The sequence below is a fragment of the Cebus imitator genome, unplaced genomic scaffold (assembly GCF_001604975.1).
Source record: "Cebus imitator isolate Cc_AM_T3 unplaced genomic scaffold, Cebus_imitator-1.0 Scaffold134, whole genome shotgun sequence".
Taxonomy (NCBI): domain Eukaryota; kingdom Metazoa; phylum Chordata; class Mammalia; order Primates; family Cebidae; genus Cebus; species Cebus imitator.
The window spans coordinates 288301-294300 of record NW_016107449.1 but is presented as its reverse complement, the minus strand read 5'-3'; the positions used below and the strand labels follow the sequence as shown (position 1 = coordinate 294300).

The following is a 6000-nucleotide window of genomic DNA, read 5'->3' as shown; positions in this document are numbered from 1 at the left end:
ACTCTGTTGCCCAGGCTGGAGTACAGTGGCGCGATTTCAGCTCACTGCAACCTCTACCTCCCGGGTTCAAGCGATTCTCCTGCCTCACCCTCACCCTGGAGTAGCTAGGATTGTAGGCGGTCGCGCCACCGCACCTGGCTAATTTTGTATTTTTAGTAGAGACAAGGTTTCACCATGTTGGTCAGGCTGTTCTTGAACTTCTGACCTCAAGTGATCCACCTGCCTCAGCCTTCCAGAATGCTGGGATTACAGGTGTGAGGCCACTGCACCGGGCCAAATCTTTCTTAATCTTAATAAGCTTCTTCTCCTCTTTTTTTTTTATTTTCTGCCTTGCAATTTATTTGTTGGAACTGGGTTTGTCCTGTAGAGTTTTCACGGTATTTACGTTTGACAGACTGGGTCCCCATCTTGTGTGTGTCCCAAGAATGTCTGTTCTCACAACCTTTTTTTTTTTTTTTTTTTTTGAGACAGTCTTGCTGTCTTGCCCAGGCTGGAGTGCAGTGGCACGATCTCAGCTCATTGCAACCTCCGCCACCCGGGTTCAAGCAATTTCTGGCCAATTTTTGTTTTTTAGTAGACACAGGTTTTCACCCTGTTGGCCAGGCTGGTCTCGAACCCCCAACCTTAAGTGATCGTCTCGCTTTGGCCTCCCAAGGTGCTAGGATTACAGGCATGAGCCACCACGCCTGGCCAGCTCTCACAGCTTCTACTCAACATTGTACTCAGTCTTGGCCAGGGTATTTGGCAAGAAAATGAAATAAAAAGCATCCAGATTGGAAAGGTAGAAGTAAAACTCTCTATTTTCAGATTACATGATCTAGAAAACTCTAAGGAATCAACTAAAGAACATTAGAACTAATGAATGAGATTGGCAAGGTTGCAGGATATAGGATCAATCTACAAAAATCAACCATATTTCTATACATCTGCAATCCAGATGGAACAATTCATTAATTCAATCTAGATGGAATAAATTCAAAATGAAGTCTAAAAAATAATTCCATTTCATTTACAATAGCATAAAAAAGAATAAAATACTTAAGTGTAAAATTAACCAAAAAAAATGCAAAACCTATACCCTGAAAACAAAGACATTGAGGAATAGCCAAAGATGAAAAGGGATCTCATGTTAACATCTTGGAAGACTCAGTGTTGTTAAGACGGCAGCACTCCCCAAATTGATCTGCAGATTTAGTGGTCTCCATCAAAATTACATTGAGCTTCTTTGCAGAGATTGACAAGCTGATTCTAAAACCCGGATAGAAATGCAAGGGAAGCCTGGGAGTTCTGGCAGGTACCTGTAATCCCAGCACTTTGGAAGGCTGAGGCAGGTGAATTGCTTGAGCCCTGGAGGTAGAAGCTGTAGTGAGCCAAGATTGCACCACTGCATTCCAGCCTAGATGATAGAGCAGGACTGACCCTGCCTTAAAAAGGAAAAAAGTCTGGGCGCAGTGGCTCACGCCTGTAATCTCAGCACTTTGGGAGGCTGAGGCAGGTGGATTGATGAGTTCAGAAGTTCGAGACTAACCTGGGCAGCATGGTGAAATTCCGTCTCTACAAAAAAAAAAAAAATTAGGTGTGGTGGTGCTCACCTGTGGTCCTAGCTACTCTGGAGGCTGAGCAGGAGGATTGTTTTAGCCTAGGAGGTCGAGGCTGCAGTGAGCCGAGATGGCACTAGTGCACTCCAGCTTGGGTGACACCCTGTCTGCAAAAAAAAATTCCAGAAATAAGCTCTCATATGTGTGGTCTGTTGTTTTTCTGTCAGTTAAAAAAATTACGGTAAAATATACATAACATAAATTTTACCATCGTAACCATTTTTAACTGTACAGTTCAATTGCATTAAGTACCTTTACCTTGTTCTTCATCCATCACTACCATCCATCTCCAGAACTTTTCCATGTTTCCTAACTGAAACTCTATACCCATTAAACAATAACTCCTCCTTCCCTCTTTGTCCAGCCCCTGACAACCACTATTTTACTTTCTGTCTCTATGAATTTGGCTACTCTAGGTACTCATGTAAGTGGAATTTACATTATTTACCCTTTTGTGACTGGCTAATCTCACTTAACAAAACGTCCTGAAGGTTCATCCATGTTGTAGCATGTGTCAGTACTTCATTCCATTTAAAGGCTGAATTATCTTTTATTACTTGTATATACCATATTTTATCAGTTCATCTCAGTAGACATTTGAGGGGCTTCTACCTTTGGCTGTTGTGAATAATGCTTCTGTGAACATAGATATACAAATATCTCTTTAAGATCCTGCCTTCAGGCTGGGCACAGTGGCTCATGCCTGTAATCTCAACACCTTGGGAGGTCAAGGCAGGCAGATCACCTGAGGTTGGGAGTTCAAGACCAGCCTGACCAACATGGAGAAACCCCATCCTACTAAAAATAAAAAATTAGCCAGCTGTAGTGGTGCATGCCTGTAGTCCCAGCTACTCGGGAAGCTGAGGCAGGAGAATCATTTGAACCCAGGAGAATCATTTGAACCCTGACTCTCCTGCCTCAGCCTCCTGAGTAGCTGGGATTACAGGTGCCTGCCGCCATGCCCAGCTAATTTTTTGTGTTTTCAGTAGAGATGGGGTTTCACCATGTTGACCATGGTTGGTATCAAACTCCTGACCTCAGGTGATCCTCCTGCCTTGACCTCCCAAAGTGTTGAGATTACAGGCATGAGCCACTGTGCCAGTCCATAAGATATCTTTTCAACAAATGGTATTGGGATATTTGAATATCTACATGCAAGTAAATTAAATTGAACCGCTACCTCACACTACATATAAAAATTAGCTCAAAATAGATCAAATACCTAAATGTAAGAGCTAAAAGAATACAACTTTAAGAAAACTATATGGGGATCAATTTTCATGATCTTGGATTAGAATGGTTTCTTAGGTATGACACCAGAAACCCAAGCAACAGAAGAAAAAATAGATACATTGGACTTCATCAGAATTAAAAACTTTTGTACATTAAATAGAGACAACCTACAAAATGGGAGAAAATATTTGCAAATCCTAAATCTGTTAAGGGTGTAGGACCCAGAATATATATAAAGAACTCTGATGACCACAAAAAGACAAACAACCCAATTTAAAAATGGGCAAACAAACTTGGACGTTTTGGCCAGGCACAGTGACTCATGCCTGTAATCCCAGCACTTGGGAGGCCGAGGTGGGTAGATCATGAGGTCAGCAGTTTGAGACCATCCTGACCAATATGGTGAACCCCGTCTCTACTAGAAACATAAAAATTAGCTGGGCATGGTGGCACATGCCTGTAATTCTAGCTACTCGGGAGGCTGAGGCAGGAGAATCACTTGAACCCAGGAGGTGGAGGTTGCAGTGAGCCGAGATTGCACCACTGTGCTCTAGAAGACTTGGATGTGTCTCCAAAGATGATATCCACATTGCACAAAAAGATGCTTAATGTGATTAGCTATAAGGGAAATGCAAATCAAAACCACAATGAAATGCTGCTTTATACACATGAGAATGGCTATAATCATAAACACAGAGAACAAATGTTGGTGAGGGTATAAAGAAGTTGGTGTGATTGTCAAATCTTGCAGTTAGTTTGGACAATAGTCTGGCAGTTATTTAAAAAGTTAAGCATAGAATTCTCATATAGCCTGGCAATTCTATTCTAAGGTGTAAGCCTGAAGAGAAATGAAAACATATGTCTACATGAAAAATTGTATATGAATTTCACAGCAGCATTATTCATAACAGCCAAAAGTGGAAACATCCAAATGTTTAGCAGTTGATACATAGGTAAACAAAATGTGCGCTAGCCATATGTTTAGAATAGTACACAGCAGGACAGCAATGGGAAGGACTGACACATGGTACAACACGGATGAAGCTTGAAAGCATGCTGTTTGGAAGAAGCCATGAAATATCCAAAATAGGCAGATCCGTAGAGATAGAGAGTAGATCAGTGACTGGCGGAAGCAGGGAAATAGGTTACAGCTGCTGATGGGCACGGGGCTACTTTTTGGTATGACAGTTTGGAATTAGTGGTGATGGTTACATGACTTTGTGAACGTACCCTTTTAAAAGGTGAATTTTATGGTTAATGAATTATATCTCAATAAAGAAATAAAGGTTCTTGGGTGTACTGTATTGGTCTTTTTCTGTCTTCAGAAACCCACCTCAGCAGTTCTGGACTTTCTGTCAGCTACTTTGTGTGTCTTTGTTGGTGCTGTTGAGACAGAGTCTTGCTCTGTCACCCAGGCTGGAGTGCCGTGATACGATCACAGCTCACGGTAGCCTCAACCTCCCGGGCTCAAGCCATCCTTCTGCCTCAGCCACCCAAGTAGCTGGGACTGTAGGCATACGCCACCACATCCAGCTAATTTATTTTTTATTTTTAGTACAGACATCTCATTATGTTGCCCAGGCTGGTCTTGAACTCCTGAGCTCAAACAATCCTCCCACCTTGGCCTCTTAAAGTGTTGGAATGACAGGCTTGAGCCACCCCGCCTAGACTTTTTATGTCTTTTTTGAATGCTCAGAAAACCAAGGTGACATTTGGCTTCCTAGGTTGGATGAGTGTGCTGTAGGCACTCAATTTAAAAACATGAAGGAACCAGGCCAGGCGCGGTGGCTCACTCCTGTAATCCCAGCACTTTGGAAGGCCAAGGCGGGTGGATCACAAGGTCAAGAGATCGAGACCATCCTGGCCAACATGGTAAACCCATCTCTACTAAAAATTAAAAAAAAAAAAAATTAGGTGGGCATGGTGGCACATGTCTGTAGTCCCAGCTACTCGGGAGGCCGAGGCAGGAGAATTGCCTGAACCCAGGAGGCAGAGGTTGCAGTGAGCCAAGATCGCACCACTGCACTCCAGCTTGGTGACAGAGCAAGACTCCATCTCAAAAAAAAAAAAAAAACCATGAAGGAACCAAACCTCTTTCCTTACATCGACTCTTAGCCTGTCTTTGAAAAATATATAGAGAATTTTAAAAAATTTAATGGATTTTTGAATTTAATAGATTTTTTATGAACAAGAGGTCTTATGGTAGGTTAAGTTGTAGTTAAACTTATTTCTTAATTTTGAGCCAGTAATGTATTATTGAGTAATCCTAGCTCCCCTACCCCATATCCAAAATATTTTTGGTGGAGTGTACCCTTTGAAATTGCTTTAGGAATTAAGCTCATGTCACAATATTTTGAAATTTTACTCTGAATCAAATTACTGTATGTGTCAGTATCATTCAGTTGACTTAGTGTACTAAATGATTTGTGCCTTTCTGTTGTTATTTAAAACTACCACTCTTCTCAGTAGATATCTTTTTGGTTTCAAAAATGTACTTATTGTTTATTAAACTTTGTTGTTTATGTTAACATGTATTGGGTTTATTATTTTTAAGTGAATTCATATGTATCATTTAAAAAGGTCTGCATTTTAATTTGTAATTTGATAAATATCATATATGTAATTCAAATAAACAAAAGCTCTTTGAATCTTCCTGAGACCAAAAAGTTTAAAAGACCACCAATCCAGATAATGTGAGCAATTCATCAAGTTTGTGCAGTAAAGCCAGATTAATGGTATTTTTAGCCTTATGTCATAATGAGAGCAATGAGGTCGGCTTCTGGAATGGCTTTAAGTGTCAGTCGTGATTTTTTTGCTTTTTCTCTAATTTTTAGCATGACATATCTATTTCACAACGTTGTTTGAATACAACTAGAATCACCACAGGAAAAGTGCTTTTAGGTTTTAGTTTAAAAAGATGTCCTGTAAATATCTTTAGCCCATGTGAAATTAGAGAATGACAGAACAATTGGTTTCATTTTTAGGATACATGATATAATTTGTTCACTATTAATAGGTTAACTAACTGGCAGTAAATGTTTTTGAAATATTTGGAAACTTCCATTTCCATGCATTGATTTAACATCAAATTTTAACATTGGATTTTCAAGTCTAACAGAATGCAGACTTTAACTTTTAGTGTAAGCTCACAAGACTTACATATCTTTTA

At 40.3% G+C, this 6000-nt stretch overlaps 1 protein-coding gene across 1 annotated transcript in view; it reads left to right on the top strand.

The window, feature by feature from the left end:
• The window catches only part of PYGB (glycogen phosphorylase B), a 53505-nt gene that overhangs the window by 18378 nt on the left and 29127 nt on the right, over window positions 1-6000 (top strand). The gene's annotated exons all lie outside the window — the stretch shown is intronic.